The sequence below is a fragment of the Gymnogyps californianus genome, chromosome 1, assembly GCF_018139145.2.
Source record: "Gymnogyps californianus isolate 813 chromosome 1, ASM1813914v2, whole genome shotgun sequence".
Taxonomy (NCBI): domain Eukaryota; kingdom Metazoa; phylum Chordata; class Aves; order Accipitriformes; family Cathartidae; genus Gymnogyps; species Gymnogyps californianus.
Genome location: NC_059471.1, coordinates 88,985,341 through 89,003,610, shown reverse-complemented (window position 1 = coordinate 89,003,610; position 18,270 = coordinate 88,985,341).

The window sequence follows — 18,270 nt, the reverse complement described above, 5'->3', positions numbered from 1 at the left end:
AAAGAGTCAAAGAAAGTGAGAAAACTCAGCTTTGTAAACTGCAAAAGTAAGAGACTTGGTAAAAGCTAGAGAAGTAGGAGGTGACAAATGATATGAGAATAAATTAAAGACATGGAGTTAAATCATAAAAGGGATAGAATTCAGGGTGTCAGACCTTCAAAGACAGGTTTTGCCAGACTAACCTGACAACTTCTCTGGTAAGATAACTGATTTTTCTAGAGCAGGGAAATGCAGTAGATCTCACCTATCCATCTGTGCTTCAACAAAGCATCTGACATAGGGACATACAGGAAACAGTTCAGCTGGAGAAGATGGAGACGAATACAAGACCCATAACAAGTATATAAAATTGCATGATGAGGAGTCAATAATGGCTATGCTGAAAGCAACCTACTGGTGTTGGATAAAGGTTCACAATCCTGAAGAATCTGCCCTTAAAATCACTTCTGTTTTTGTTAGATACCTCAGCACAACAAAGAGGGAGTGTGCTAAGAAAGCTGGATGTGAACATAAAGTTAAGAGATTTTGTCTGTGCAGAAGAGGACAAGGGCATCATATTGTGAGATGTGGATTGACTTTAAATTAGGATGATCTGGAATAACAGAAGTAGGCTGAAATTCACTTAAGGAATAATAAAAATAGTATCTGCTATAAACAGAAAATCAGAAGTTGGAAATTATAATGGAGAAGAAATTACTATATGTACAATTTGTGTCACTCGTGGTCCTAATCAATGAATCCTAATTGGAACAAGCGTATGGAGAAAGGCACTCTGTTCCCCTGACCATGCCAGTCTTTATCACGTGAAAGGAGAATAAACTCTACTGACTTGCTAGCAAAACAGAGAGGATGTAGCTGTTCTTTACGAACATTTGGATAGCAGGGTACCTACCTGGAAAAGCACACTTTGAATAATTGTGAAATGTCTTTGAGTAGCTAAATCCTCGAATGGATCTTAAACATCTCTTGCCTTCTGTATTCAGTTGTTTCTTTTGCACAGACCATGTCTGGTGTCAAAAGTCACAAACCTTATTATCTGCCAAACAGAGCAGCATTTGCTTATAGTCCAAAAGGAGAACTGTGCATAGTTAATACTATGAGTCCCAAGGCAGTGTGAACTTAGGTACATTCTTGTTCAACAAATTACAGCACCTGAACATTTTCATCTTTATCTTGGCCTCTCATCAAGTTAAGAAATCTGTCTGAGCTAATGTTGAGCTGTCAGTTTACTATAACAAATAGACCCTATACCCTATTACTATAACATAGACTACTATGACTAGTAGTTATCCTTGGAGATGGAGAAATTCTGCTCCTACAGTGGTGCTTTTGGCCTTAGCACCTGTCCAATACACCTGGCAAACCATGTTTTGAACAAAAAAGTATTGTCAAAAATTGAGGTCCATTGCTGTCTGACTCTGCCTGCTGTAACAAGTGTTCTTTGCAGCAAGATGCAGAGTCCAAAAAAGGCACAATCTTCTTAAAGACTATTATGTTAGGAAATGTAGACACAGTAGTGGGGAAAAAGTAGGAACAAAAGTCATTCAACAGCTGAATAGGATTGAAAAAAATTGCTTTTGATTTTTAGGAATGTTGTGTATCTTTCTCTCTTTCATTTTGGTCAGGAATCACCCTTGAGAAGTCATCAGTGTAAAGAACCAATATTTGAGAGGAAGAAGCACTATTTTCTCTACCCAGATATCACACCCGGATGCTTCTTAGTTTCCAGATTTGCTTTTATATAAAAGGTCTGATTTGGGCGAAGAAAACAGCAGTGCATAAAGGGGAACAGGGATGCATATCAAACTGGTGATGAAGAGCTCTTCTTAAAACATTTCATATGCTGAACTTCTTGTGATTAGGGTTCAAGTTTCTTAGCAGGCAGTCCTTTCTTTGTCTCCAGTGAATTTAAATATCCAAATGTAAACTCTTTTTCTCTGACATTTTTCATCAGTTTCCTGTCCAGCTATGTATTACCCATTTTTTAATCCATTAGAGTAACTTGAAACTGTTGGTGCCTAAGGACTTAATTTTTAATTTATGTAATTTACTTGAGAAAATATGCTGCCTCAGGATTCTTCAGTTTACTTGCAGTTTCCTTTTTTAAGTGTACATTTTATCGATGTTCATGCACATGTATCACACTGCATATGAACAGGTCATTTACCGCAAAAATGTATATAAAACCAAATATTGCCAAGCACAAATATTCATTTAAGTAAGTTCCTCTAAAACACAAGCCTTTGAAAAAGTTAAACCTTTCATTATGCCCTTCAATAAATTCCTAGTTCTGTCAAATGTTTATATAAAGGTTGAATCAAGCACAGTCAAGGGCTTTGTGATTATAAAAATCTGCAGCAAACACCTGGTGCTGAAATTGGGAACATTATTTCCATTATATTATAATTTCATCACTGACAGTCTTTTAGGTATTTAACACCAATACAGCTTTTCACAGGCTGAAGTGAACATCTTGAAATTTTTCCAGAAAACAACATGAAGCTCATTCATCTGGGAAAGAACTGAGATAATATTTTATATCTAATATGATTAAGTAAATAAGCAGCTGTGATTTCTATGAGTTGTAACATCTTCTTGGGCTTCAGGGTTAGCCCAGTGCAGAGCAGATGGCTGTACTCTGATCTGATAAGAAGGCTTAGATAATTGCAATGGTAAAATAATTTTTCGAGAGGGCCATTAATAAGTACCTAGACTGACGCAAATGTAAGATGGCATTCTTCGATGATCATGCCATCTGAGATCCTCAAGCCATTAAAGGATCCAAGAACAACTCAAACTGCAGGGCTTTGGAATGAGGAATGGAAAAAATGGCCTGCTACTGGGCAGAAAAAAATATCTTGCCAGAACGTTAGTCTCTTTCCTTCACCTCACTGCTGAAGATTTACCTTGTATTCCAGCTCTCTTATACCCATTCACATCCTAGTATCTAAGGAACAGTGTGATATGAGAGACATTGCATTTCATTTCCATAAAGGTGGGACAAAGAGCTTTATGTCACCCCTGCACTGCTTTCCTGAAGTCACACCCTCCTCTAGCAATTTCAGGGAAAAAATATATTTGCTTGTAAACAGCTAGACAGCCACCACAATAACAAATAACACCAGATTCTCAACAAAACAGCCAAAGTTAAGTAAGCTGAAATTTCTTCAGTAGAAACTGAAATGAACAGCATAATCCAAATGTTGTTTCTTTCAAGGAAAACTTTAATGAATTTTTTTTTAATAGAGTTTAAAGAGAGGAGTCTCACTGTGGGGTTGGGGAGGGAGGTTGGCTTTGGGGGTGTTTGTTTTTTGCAGCTTTCCCATTTCTGATGAGTGTGAAAGGATGGGAGTGCTGTACACAGGGACTGTAATCCTTTTGGAGGATGGTCTATATGTTAACATAAAGAGTATCTCAGACCATATCAGGCTCAAAGACACTCCTAACACTACCAATCCTTAGGCTTCTTTGCTTCAATCTTGTCATTTGACACAAATTAGAGCCGCAGAAACAAGTTATTAGCGTGGAGGGATGGTTTCTCAAAACTATTTCAAGCTTCTTCGTATCTTACAGAGTATCTTTTCTTTAGTTTTTAAATGACAGTAATGTAAGAAATGCACACACAGTGTAGTAAATAGGTCCTAGTTTTGCTTAGTGGCAGTACAAAGAGATTTGATTTGAGCTATCCTGTAGCTGTTGATAATAAAATGATGCGTTAGGTGGCATAGCATGCCACTCTATTGTGCTTTGCACTGGTATGGTAAACTGGGACAGCTATTCACCCTCACAGTAGGGTTTCCCTCTCCAACCTCTTCTGAAACCAAAGTGGTGAAGGGACCGAAAATATTTCCCTAATTGATGGGAACAATTGGTAAATGGCAGTGGCCTTCAGCTGCTGTTGGTGTGCAAAAGTGTCATCAAAATGAATGGTGATTATTCCCCTTTGTGTCTATAACTAATGCCTCTCAGCTACATCTGCAGACTATGGTGGTCAGATACATTTAAGCATGAAGTCTTCAGCACTTTGGCAATGCCAATCAGCAGAAAATCTAGCAGCACCTTTTCCTGTTTAGAGATTAAACACGATGCTCTCTAGAAAGCCTACGACAACTTTGAGAAAGTGTATAAATCATAACAGAATGAAATATGAACGAGGATGAGCTATTGGGGGTATTTTATGGCTTAAGCCATTTCAAAAGTATTGTTGTCTCAGACTTCGACTGTTGGGTATAAAACGCTACTGCTGACTGAAATTCTCCTTTTAACTTTAATATCTGTGCCACTTCATATAGCTCAAAATTTCTGCACGGTTCTGCTGCATGCACCAATTGATGCACATTTTGTCTCTTTCTTATGCATGCTACTATCTGAGATACTTACTTTCTAAATCTAAGTGAAAATGTGACCTTTTCTTGATTATTCCTGGTGATGTGTTTTGATTTCTCTTGCCTTTCTGTCTCGCTCCTCATAACACTTCTTTTAATTATGTGTATATATGATACAGAACCTCGAAACTTTTCTTGTTATTCGGTACAGATATTTCTTCCTGAGATGTCTCCACTGCCTTTCCCATTTTCACCTTTTTAATTCTATTGAATCACCTTGCTGCTACATTTTGTGTTTTGCCTTTAACATTTCTCTTTATAAAGCTAATAAAATACCAAGGAACCATTCTGACCTTTCCAGGTAATCAATATTAAGGATAGTCAGCTATCAGCAAATATTGTTTCAGACAATAATTATATAGAAAAGTGGCAGTTTCTCATCCATCACCTTAAGCAGATGCCTGGGGGAGGAAATAGGAATATCTTAACTACCTGAGATTTTGCTTCAGAAACGTCATTTTTGACACATACCCATTAGCTGGGCTTGGTGGTGGATAGTGTCTGCTTTAAAGCAGAGTGTTGGCACTATTAGCAGAAAGTGGTCCATTCTGTCAACTTTCTCAGCATAATTGCTCCATGGATGACAAATGACTGTTCAAACTACCAGCACAATGGTTTATTGTCTTTTTGCAATGGAGGCACTTCACCGAAATTAAAAGTGAAATAATGCTATTGGATTTCCAGCTTATTAGCAAAAGAGCAAGGAGAATTTGGGGTGAGAGGAAGTGCCTGCTGTTCCATCTGGAGACTGAAGTATCTGGGAAGCATACTGGTGTAGAGGGAATTATACTGAAGTGATGAAAATTTCAGAGCAGGAAGCATGGGATTTAAAACAGAGGGGTCATGCTATCCCAAGGGGCACTTTTTAAGGTTAAAAGAAACCATAGGCTTCTTCCTATAGGCTTCTTTTATTTGTCTATAAATAAAGATGATGGAGGGAGAAAAATATGCAGCCAGCTGGTGTCCTCAGATGCTCCCTAGAGTGGAACAGAAAGATAAGCAATTATTGGCAAATAAATGGCAAACTACAATTACTACTCAGACAATGTAATACTTCTCCACAAACGTAAATGCTCCATACTTGGGGGGGTTGGGGGGCTGGGGTGGGAGGGAGAGGACTTTAAAATGTGTGAAGTGAAAAAATAGAAGGCCATTAAGAAAATTAGTATTATCAGATTTCAAAAGTGCCTGGTCCCTTTGAATCTTAAATGATTTCAATAAGCCTTTGTTTCTACTTCTCTTTACCTTTTTATAAAGTCTCTTTAATCTTTACTAGGCTTTCCTGACTCCAAAACAGATTCCTTTTAGCTGGCTATACAGCTTAACATTTTCTAAACTTATCTTTAACTGAAACTTAGACAATTTTTTTATTGAGAAAAATGAGGAGACCTGAGCTCAGTTACTTCAGAAATCCCAATCTCTGGCCGTAATAATTGATAATGGCAGAAACATTTCTGTTGTAAATGCAAGTTGTGTCTGTAAGCTACCTCTTATATGCAGAGCTCCTTTGCCAGGGATGTGAATCCCTCTGCTAATGCAGAAGATACTGCGGGAACAAGGCCTTGATTCCTGCTTGTCAAGATCTTTAAAAGAAAGTAAATGCAAGACACGTGAGAAAGCCAGTGAACCTTCTCCACTTTCAGCCATTGAGAGGAGAACTGTGAAATTATTATTTGAAACACTCAGTATCTGAAACCCTCAATTTAGTTTACCTGCATTGTAAGGTAATTCTGCTATCTAAACAAAGGTGATCAGGTAAACAGATTCTTCTGTACAAAACAAGCAACAATTGTTTTTGCACTGGTCATGGACCAAATTGGCAAGTGTCATCTCACCAAACTTTAAATATCTTCAAAGAATACATGTACATCTGAGCTTATCACACAGCAGAGCTCCCTTTATAGTAAGTGTGGAGAAATAGGTACTTGTAGGCATGAGTCATCTGATCTGTTTTAGAATTTTTCTCCATAGGTCTGTAACTGGTGCAGCAAGTCTACATACAGATGTCTACAACACCTACATCTAGAATTAGTCTAAGTGGACTTTGCCAGAAATACCAATGAAAGGAAATAAAATGCCTTCTAAAGTCCTATACTTTGTATACAGAGTTTAAATCAAATTTAAGATGAGAATTGGGTAAATATCCTCATCCTTTTTAATGAGACACACAGATCCTTAAAAAGAGCCAATCACAAAGATGTGCTTCCCTTAATGCATGTCAATGTGATTGCAAAACAAAGAGGTTTGCTTTTCGTTAGACAGTTGCAATAAATAGATGCTGAAATACACACAGAGACTGAATGGAAGAATCATATTTCTGCAGCACCACCCAAACTATAAACTATAAATTACAGCTGGGATTTGCACAGTTCATCTCAATGGACAAAGTAAACCTGACTTGTTCTGAATTCAGGGCATTTAACACATACACAAAGAACAACTATACAGAATACGTACAGTAAATCCAATGTATCTGTCATTTATTCTCTCTTACACATTTGCTGTTCAAATGTTCTCTAGTTCAACAAGTGGCCTTTCCTGCACATGCAGGTCATCTGCACCACATGCATTTGATCGGTTAGACTCCCTCCATTTAGATTCATGCTGTATGCCCACAGACTAGTCAGAGCAGATTCAAAAATCCAAACAAGCTGTCAAAATCATGCTTTTCCACCCAGGCTAAATTTCTGTGCCGTTAAGGGGGTATACAATAACTATAAATAAAAGAATCTGAACAAGTTCTTTAAAAAGTACTGAAAAATAACAAGGTAATTCACATTTGAATCAAATACATATACTTACATTAATAAGAGACACAACAAAACCTACTCCAAAGTGATGTTCACTGTTTGTACAGCACAATTATTTCTGAGGTAGGCAGGTTTTTTTTCCCACTTTCCAAAAATTCAACAGAATTTGCCATCACCTAAAAAGGCAAAATGCGAGGAAGTATACATTAATGTGAAAGTATCATGAGGAGTGGATGAAGAGAGATTTTCTGTTAAGTATTTTTTCAGTTCATTTTTTGTTGATGCCAACGTTTCTTTAAACTCTTGTGTTCAGAGACTATTTGTGGTTGCATAGTTGCACTCAGAGACACACCTGAACCACAGACTGAGGGATAATTGTAATTGGAAGAATTTTGGATTTTGAAAGAAGCAGGAAACTTGTGCCTTTTTTTTTTAATTAAAGCCAAAAGACATCTCAGTGTAAAGTTGAGATAATAATCTACAATCATTGTTAACTTATGCTCCTGTCCATAGTCTGAACTTTCAGTTCTCACCAGAGAAATGCCCCAATGTGAGCTCCTGTTGAGTGGTTTCACCATCCTCCCAGCCGCATGACTCAGAATACGTTGTCTCCTGTGATGAGACTTGAGCAAGATGAGAGGTCCTCTCTGAGAGCCAGACTCCCAGGCAATCAAGCCTGTTGCTGGATAAACACAGGTTTTCCACAGTGTTTGCCACAATGCACAGAAATACCCACATTTGGTCTCAAACCAGAGGCTGGATAGATGTCTCTGTGGTGAGGTAAAACCTCTGCTTCTCAGCAAGGTGGAAAGCTGCACTGATCTGCTAACGCAGACGATGGGACCCAAGGCAGCATCTCTGCACTGTGCTGAGTGCACCTACCAGTTTCTCAGAGCCAGCTTGGGCTTCTTTAACACAGCACTGCAATATAATATGTCAATGATAGAGTCTATCCGGGCTCAAAAGAGATCCCTTTTCCACTGCTCTGCCATATCACTTACTACAAAACAAAACTGCCATAAACACTCTCACTCCCCTGCACAACCCTATCAAGCAGATGACAAGATAATTTTTATTTTGTTTCATATTTCAAACTCTTGAGGAGTATTTACTTTTGTTTAAAAATTTAGGACTAAATTTTCAGGTCTCTTCTAGTATTTGTTCTGTCTTGTTCAAAGTTGCTTTTCAGTTTACATATTTTTTATTTATTTTTCAACATTGTACACTTCAATGAATTAAATTAATGCAGTTGTCATAGAGTATTATGGATGCTTAAACCTTGCTAAAAAATATTTTAATCATTTTTTCCTATATTCTTTAACTAAAAATCCACTATCCAAGGTACAACTTTATCAAAATTTAAACTTTGGTACAATATTTAATTGAGAAGAATAGACAGAAAAAAGCTTAGAAATAACTAGGATACAGGAATTGAGGTAAAACACTGCTGTGTTTTGTTTATAAGACGTTTATAAGACTAAATCACTCTTCGTCTACCTCCAAGAAGCTACCTGAGATGTCACATGGCTTGTAGCAGAATCAGAAAAACTATAAAATCAGGGCTATATTTATCAGGTCACTCAGTCAATGGGTTTCTGCATCCTGGGTGACGACCTGAATGGTCCTGAACAAAAACTGTAAGACTCCTACAAGCAATTTCTGCAGTAGAAGAAAATTCACCCAGAGTGCCTTTACACATAAACTCCATATAAGCATGTAAAATATATGTAACATATAGAGAGGTATATACAGATACCTACAGTAGACAAGTGTCTAATCACACATTAAATGGCTGGAAATGAAAGTTCAAAGGATGTAGGAGTCAGAAAAAAGTATATAAGCGGTGTAAAGATATGGCTAGTGGACTGAGTTCCATGCAGTGTGTTTTTCAATGGTATTTCAGTTATTTGGTGCTTCACAAAAAGAGTTTGCTTTATTAAACTCTTTCTTTCTCATTTGAATCTTTTTATTTTTATACAGCCTAAAATGAACAAAGTCGACTGGATGGTAATTTCTTCTTTTAGGGAGAGAAGCTTGTATGGGGAAAACAGTGCAGAAAACTACAACAAACAACTTACCATCTCTCCTGGTATAATAGGAAAATTGATATGTTGAAATCTCAGTTACCAGAGAGAAACAGAGCATCAAGAGGAGGACAGCTGCTAAAATGGGCTGGAAAAATCTGTACGTCAAATGAAATGCACTGGATTTAAGGCCTGGGAAGCAATATTCCACCAGTCTTGTGACATGTCTTGTTATTTTCATTTTTGTGAGCAGGCATGGCCTCTTCAAGACTTCTGAGTTATGCCTCTAGTCTCTGGCAGTCTCCCTTGCTAGACAATGGCAAGAGGAAAGCACCATTTATGTATCTATTTTGGAAAGGCATGGTATAAAACAGCCAAATAGTGTCTAGATAGCTTAAGTAAAGTGCTGTAAATAGCAACTCTGGGCTGCCGAGTGAAAGGACAAAGGACCATGCCCTTCTCCTAAATCACTCACATGTATGGCCATGGAGCATGTATTGAGCAAAGGTGAGATGTTAGCAAACACCGAGAAAGTTCAGTGTCAAAAGTAAAGCAGGACATAACAGTTTTTAGTTCCAGCCTCTGTAGTGTTCAAACGCACAGTAGACATGACCAGTCTTCAAAAGTCAGACTACATGACTCTCCAAATGCTGCCACCTGCAAGTGTACAACAGCTTGGTTTAAATCAGAATTATGAACCTGAACCTTGCTTGCAGCTCAAGTGCAGCAAGGATGTGTCTCAAAGAAGTATTTTCTAATTGCAGATAAAAGGGTACAATTTGGTGCAACAGATGAAACTATTAAGGCCTTCAAACTTCATACACAACTCCAAAAAGAACAGTGCCAGCATTTATGTTCACAGAGGAGTCTGATATTCATACCTGGGAAGCCAAACACTGTATACTGAAGCAGAATGAATGGGAACTGTCAGCAGTCAGACACACAGTTTTCACCAACCTCCCTACTGAATGTGAGAAACTACTCCACCCTGTGGCAAATGTAATTCTGCTACAGAAATTGCTAGCTGGCATCCAACAATCTTTTTATCCCTTTGTTCAGGGCCATTATGCTTTTTCTCCAGGATGGGAGAGCTCGCTGGATGAATGGGCAATAAACACTACATGCTCTAGTCTGTCGGGAGAGACTGGAAAAAACACTAAGGCTTACTACACTGCTCTGCAAATAAGTAAGATTACATGAAAGTACCACACATGTTTAGGTGGCCCCCTCAGTCTTGGTGGCATTCCTCCTTTAGACAGCAGTGGCCTGGCAGGAAGCTAGCAAAGGGTGGGATGGTTTGGAGTCAAATTTCCCTTGGCAAGTGTTGGAGTTTTTATGGAATTGATAGTAATAGGAAAACGGGAGGAAAGGCATGGGGGAGACTGAGACCATGCCAACGATGCTGTACTGTACTTTGTGCTTTTATTAGGAAATTATTTGGTAAGCTGACAGTATTACCATGTGTTACTCTAATCTGTACTTTGCTCTGTGTGCTGGTTTTGGCTGGGATGCAGTTAATTTTCTTCATGGTAGCTAGTATGAGGCTGTGTTTTGGATTTGTGCTGGAAACAGTGTTGATAATGCAGAGATGTTTTCGTTACTGCTGAGCAGTGCTTACACAGAGTCAAGGCCTTTTCTGCTTCTCACACCACCCCACCACCGAGTAGGCTGGAGGTGCACAAGAAGTTGGGAGGAGACACAGCCGGGACAGCTGACCGCAACTGACCAAAGGAATATTCCATACCATATGACGTCATGCTCAGCATATAAAGCTGGGGGAAGAAGAAGGAAGGGGGGGATGTTCGGAGTGATGGCATTTGGCTTCCCAAGTACCCATTACGCGTGATGGAGCCCTGCTTTCCTGGAGATGGCTGAACACCTGCCTGCCGATGGGAAGTGGTGAATGAATTCCTTGTTTTGCTTTGCTTGCGCGCACAGCTTTTGCTTTACCTATTAAACTGCCTTTATCTCAACCCACAAGTTTTCTCACTTTTACTCTTCTGATTCCCTCCCCCATCCCCCTGGGGGGGAAGTGAGTGAGTGGCTGTGTGGTGTTTAGTTGCCGGCTGGGGTTAAACCACGACACTCTGCATAAATGCTTCCTCCTCTCCCTCTCTTTTCTTTCTCCAGTATCCTCAGCCAGACTGTCTGGTGCAGTGCAGCTGCTATGTACTGTATTACAGCTATGATTTGCCTGCTCTAGGGGACTTTATCCTGGAGTGCAGATTTTTGCCTGCTCAGCTGGGTACCCGCACACTAAACCTTCCTTTCTACTGGCACAGATGGAAAAAGGGAAAACCTATTTCTGGCTATGTTTCCTGAACATTCAAGGCTTTGCAATATCACCACCCTCAAGATATGAAAAATCAGTCAATCATATGCTGAATATTGAATTTTCTTTAAGATAGTTTTATGCTTTTAGCTAAGCTTCTCAAGGAAGTGAAAATAGTATCTGCCTGCCCCTTTCTCTGTAAGCCTCTCAGTATCCTTCCCCATAGCTGCTGAAGTTGTTAGCAAATTTCAACAAATCTGCCAGGGGAGTACAGTCTCAAAGGAAATATTGCCATGAACATGGACAGCTGAATAGAGAAGAGTAGAACAAATTAGTGCCTCAACTAACATAAATTTTGCCACCCAAATTCAATAATTATCTATTTTCTTTGCCCTGGTGGCAACTCAGCATATACGCACTGACCAGCTGAGCAGCACAAGTGCAACGTGGAAGCACCCACGTCCTGGGAGTCTTGTTCAGCTGGTACCTAGAGAACAGAGGAGGCTGCAGAGGAGGTAAGGGACACGGTAGGGGACCTGGGTGAATTGCAAGAAGGCAGAAGCATTCCCATTCAAGGGCAGGGGAGCAGGGACAGCATGTAAAAAGAGGATAAAGGACACACACCCACAGGAACTGTGTTTTCTTAATGCCATTGTTCACAACAAAATGATGTTTTGTAGCAGCTCCGTGTAGTCTGTCTTCTGATAATCTTAACTCAGACTTTGTACTTTGATGGGCTCTTTGCATTAACTGCTACCTCCAGGCATGTGTGTAACCTCTGTCTAGCTTTTATTTCAACCTCTCTGGCCCAAAGTCCACATTAAATTTGTTTATCCAACATCTATCTCACTCCAACCCATTTTTATTTCTTCTTTGCACACCAGTCCTTGATGTCTGTCCGGAAATCAGAATATGCAAGTGGTTTCTGAACTTGATAAAACACAATACCTCATTGTTGTCTTTACTAGAATGAATTTTATTTAAACCTCAGCTGCTTTTTTCATTATTTAAATGAATGTTAAGGTCATAACACTTTTTATCCTCTCTAAATGAGGATGGAAAATAGGATTGTCGGGAAAATACCCTGATAATAAAGTTTTATCTCCCTAGTAACTAAAAGGGTTGGGGTTTTTGATTTGTTGAGAAACAAACCTTAATTCTTTCAGTGCCATTTTGGCAATGTGGAAAACCTTGAGAAATGCTACAATTTAGAGCGTGTTAAGTAACAATTGTTCTTAATTATGAGTATTTTATTGGAAGGCAAAAAAATTATCATTTTATCTGTAGATTCTTCCTTATGCTCTTCTGCAGAGATTTTCTAACAGGGAACATGTTTCTAAGGGTGGCCTACTGTGTTTGAGACTGTAGTTTAAATAAACTAGCAAAAGAAATTAACTTCATCCCATCAAGATAACATCAAGCCCTGTTCCACTCCATCACATATTACTAACATCTTCTATACAAGGGCAAGAGATATTGGTGAATCCCATCTGGCAAGTAGAAATTATTGTAACTAAGCTTTATCTAAATGAAGACAGTTTTACACCTCATTTAAAGGTAAATCATCTAAAGAGCAGTCAGTCCTGAAACTGTGACAGAGATATTAACAAATTTTAATTCACTTTAGATTTCTTTCTGCTGGTGAAGGTTAGATTTTGTCTCCTCTCTAGGAATTCACTGTCAAAAAAGTTTGACATAGAAGAGGATGAGCTGTTAGTTGCTTGGATTACAGCAGAATTTCAGTATCTCATTAAATGCATTAAGGGGCAGGGTGGAAGATTACTTTGGCAGCACTTTTGGAAACTCCATCTCATCAGTGATGCTGAAGTCCCGGCTCTGTCTGTCACGTTATAGAAATAACAGAGGTCGGGTGCTTGCTTCGTTTTGAAGCTCTGTTGGCATTTGTATGCAAGGAGATGTGGAATATAAGGCTATCTATCTGATTTGTAAAGATATTTATCTGGTGAACAGCTGTTCAATATAAGAGGCAAAGACAGAAAATGGGAAAATTAAACACACAGACATGTAAACTGCAATGGTCAGTAGACAACAGAGACAGTCTCAAGGATGGCACCTCTCAAGTCACCAGCTGATGGCCCTGGGAAGCATCGCCAAGGGCAGCTGTGGGGACATTCAGCACAAATTTGTAGCTGATAAGGAGGGGGGAAGCAAGATTACCATAAAAGCAAACTCATGGCGTACTTGGGTAAAATTTCTTATGGGATGTTTTAAGGCGATATGAGAATCTGTGAAACTTATTATGGGATGTTTATGGGAAGAGACAAGGGCAGGAAAACAGAAGGATCAAGGTATTTCAGGGAAGAACAAGTGTGGGAGGATGAACTGAAGGGGGAGCAAACATGGTCAGTCACACCTAAGCAAGATGCTGACCAGTACTCTTTGTCTGTCCAAGACCTGCACGTGATCACTGCCATTTGTACTATCTTCCTATTAAATCCTCTTCTATTTTCTGTGTGACTTTGCCCTCTATTCTCTGTGTGTGTGTGCGTTTGTGTACATGTTTGTTAGCAAACTTTCAAGTTGGACTAGACACAGCAGGAGAAGACCAACCCTTATAAAGACCCAAGGTCTGAGCTGGTGACAGGGTGAGAGGCCTGGGGTCTGGGCAGGGATATCAGATGGGCTTGAGTCCATGAATGTGTGTGTGCCTGTAAATCCAGAGAGTGAGGGTGTGTGTACGTACCATTAGCAAGCTTCAATCATGGTCAGATGGAGAGGACAAATACATGGCCATCCGTGTATGTCTGAGACAAGAGAAACACCAGGGTCTGAGAGGGCACCAGAGTCAACCACCTTTAAAATTAGGTATCCTTTCTCTTTTAAAATCACCTTCAAGTCATCAGTGTTCTGATTAACATTTGAAGAATGTCAAGATTAGAAACTAAAGAGTAGCCTTATTGCAATTAATTTGTTTTCATATTGCTATTACCAAGAAACTTAGGAAGGAAAGATAGAAAAGCTACTTTTATGAGTGAGTTTAAAGGTCTGATGTCATAAACTTCAAATCCACACTATTCTTCTCCTTGGTATACTTCATTTAAAAGGCATTTGTGTTATACAAAAATTTCTTTTCAATCACAAAAGCTTTTTAAAGAGATGTTTCCTTTTGAAGTAAAGTTTACATCTCTGCCAAACTGGTATCTAACATTTTAATTAGGAGAAATGTGTCCTGCTCTTTGTTAAAACACCTCTTGATTTGATTTTTGTATTGGGTTTGCATGGCAAGGTTTTGGTAGCAGGGGGGCTACAGGGGTGGCTTCTGTGAGAAGCTGCTAGAAGCTTCCCCTATGTCCGATAAAGTTAATGCCAGCGGGTTCCAAGACAGACCCGCTGCTGGCCAAGGCTGAGCCCATCAGCAACAGTGGTAGCGCCTCTGGGATAGCATATTTAAGAAAGGGAAAAGAAGTTACAAGGGAGTAGCAGTTGCAGAGAGAGAGAGGAGTGAGAAGATGTGAGAGGAACAACTCCGCAGACACCAAGGTCAGTGAAGAAGGAGGGGGAGGAGGTGCTCCAGGCACTGGAGCAGAGATTCCCCTGCAGCCTGTGGTGAAGACCACAGTGAGGCATGCTGTCCCCCTGCAGCCCATGGAGGTCCACGGTGGAGCAGTTATCCACCTGCAGCCCATGGAGAGACCCCACACCGGAGCAGGTGGATGCCCAAAGGACACTGTGACCCCGTGGGAAGCCTGCGCTGGAGCAGGTTCCTGGCAGGACCTGTGGACCTGTGGACCCGTGGACCCGTGGACCCGTGGACCCGTGGACCTGTGGAGAGAGGAGCCCACGCTGGAGCAGGTTTGCTGGCAGGACTTGTGACCCCGTGGGGGACCCACACCGGAGCAGTCTGTTCCTGAAGGACTGCACCCCATGGATGGGACCCATGCTGGAGCAGTTCGTGAAGAACTGCAGCCTGTGGGAAGGACTCATGTTGGAGAAGTTTGTGGAGGACTGTCTCCTGTGGGAGGGACCCCACGCTGGAGCAGGGGAAGAGTGTGAGGAGTCCTCCCCCTGAGGAGGAAGGAGCGGCAGAAACAACGTGTGATGAACTGACCCAAACCCCCATTCCCCATCTCCCTGTGCCACTTGAGGCGGGGAGGAGGTAGAAAAATCGGGAGTAAAGTTAAGCCTGGGAAGAAGGGAGGGATGGGGGGAAGGTGTTTTTAAGATTTAGTTTTTATTTCTCATTATCCTGCTCTGATTTGACTAGTAATAAGTTAAACTAGTTTTTCCCCAAGCTGAGTCTGTTTTGCCCATGACTGTAATTGTTGAGTGATCTCCCTGTCGTTATCTCGACCCACGAGCCTTTCGTTTTATTTTCTCTCCCCTGTCCAGTTGAGGAGGGGGAATGATAGAGTGGCTTTGGTGGGCACCTGGCATCCAGCAAGGGTCAACCCACCACAATTTTCTTTTGGAGTAACTTAGGAGTTACAACCTTCCCTTTGGGTATATTTACAATTTTCTTTTAAAAAATATCACATTTCAATGCAAAGAACAAATTCATCTAGCATTTATTTATAGCTTCAAAAATGTTGTGATACAGAATATAGTCTAAAACTCTTAAATGTTTAAAGCATCTGCTTTATTTTTCAGTCACACTCAGGAGTAATAAATTCAGATTACTGGTTCAGGAGGTGTTATTTTCCTTGACATTTGAGAACTGTCTATGTTTGATAGAAACCAAATACTATAAGCTTGAACATTTCACCTAACTAAATAAGCAATTAAAATAAATAAGAAGTCATCTTCTGTAACTATTATATTAAAAATGTAAGCAATTCTTAAAATTCAGCAGAGGCAAAGCAATCACACAGTAAAAATAGAGCCTTACAGAGTTGTAATTCTCATGAATCTTTTTGTCTGAGGTGCTGGCATTTGTTTCTCCCTTTTTCCAACAGTAAACATTATTTTGCTAGTAAATTGACAAGGATTCTTCATTTATTAACCAGAAACTCATGATGCAGACATCAGACGTCTTCTCTCAGTATTAGCTGGAAACAAATTAGCACAATTAAAAGGGCAAGTGTATTCCTTAAGTGGAAGGTCGTTTGCTTACTTTGCACCATTTTCCTCAGAAAAATATGTTAATTACATCTTAGGTTGACTCTAGAAATTGAGCTTTATTAATCTTTCCTTCATTCTGCTTCATTCTTTTTACTGGCATTTTGACAAGCTGAGAATAACACCTGTGTTTGAGATGAGGTGGTGCAAAAGTATTGCTATGAACACTAACTACCATTTGCCTAAAACTCTATGACCAAGGTGTTGGAGAATGAGTGAGGTGGACCATAGTACAACTTCGATAAGACCTCAAAATTAGGTAGTGGCACACCTGGAAATAGAACTCAATAGCATCATCGCAGACCTTCTGCTTGTCCTTTAAAATTTACCTGCCTTAAGGAGGTGAATACTTTAACAGAGAATGGAAATGTTGAAATACGACACTTTTAGAAGTGCACAATTCCCACGTATATATTAAATCCCTGAAGTACAGTGGAGATAGTCTCTGGTGTTAGTTTTTTAGAAATATTAGCCAAATATTGCAAAACACAGAACTAGACCTGGATTCTGAATCTCTTCAAAATTTCAATATATTCATATCGCATTGACAAGTTGAATTATTCCGTGCAAAATAATTATGCCTACTTTATGATTCATTGGTTGCACTCTGGCACCATCCTTTTTTGCTTTTTCAGGAGACAGGAAAGTAACTATTCCCAGAATATGTTATAACTAGACATGAGTAAATCAACACTTCAGAAACACTATTAGCAGTAATTCTTCTCTTAAGTGGAAATCTTCCTCTAATAATTTAAAGTATCAGTGAAGGCTGCCCACATCTTCACCCTTTTCCACTCGCCAAACCAATTAACTTGAGTGTAACATTGCTGCTGTGAGTATTGTTTCTCATTTTTCATTATTTCTTTCTGCAAGGTTTATCACTTGAGGTAAAGTGGTGGTTCTTTGCTGAATGAATGAACAAAATGTTCAACACAAATACAGAGAGGTTTTTCTGAGAGGTAGGGGTCAAGAGGGCAGAGGACAAATCTCATGGTTATGCTCACTACAATTCCAGTTTACCAGATAAACAGAGCCCATAAAGAAGCAGCTGTTAAATGCTGCCTGTGAAACTGTGACTTCTCCTAACTACACAGCAGGAGTAGGTGCTGCAGAGAAGAAAGCAAAAATCACCACATCCCAAACAACCTATCAAGGAGGGAAAAGCTCTCACTCACATCACAAGACGGATGAGTTCCAAGTTCAAGTCCATTGCCTGCAGTTTTTGGAAGGAGGAACAGCACATATAAACCTTTACATTTAAATGCACTGGAGCGATGATCTTCCACTGTATCAACTCACTTAGACTGCTGCAGCGCTAGCAGATATGTAGTCCAGTCCCACTGAGATACTCAATTTTAGATGACACACCAGTGTCATGCAAATGTCACCACTGATGGGGAAAAAGAAGAATACAAGGGATCAATAACCGTCTTCTCTCTTAGTGTTCCAGACATCCAAAACTATATGCCTGTGAGGCTAAAGGGAATTTCACAGTATATATCTCAGACCTCAAAATTAGTTCACATGTGATTCTGAATGTGAAAATTGCGAGAGAGAATAATGGCAAAGAATAAAGTCAACCGTGTAATGTACCATTTTATGTCTGAAAGTTGTACAAGCTTCATTTTGTTTCATAATTCAGCAGACAACACCTTAAGAAGCAGCTCCTGACACACCACTGCTTGCTCGGAAACAAGTATTTGTCACTTTTCCTGGTTTCTTAGTTCTTCCTTTATCTCTTCATGGCTTTTCATATGGAGATA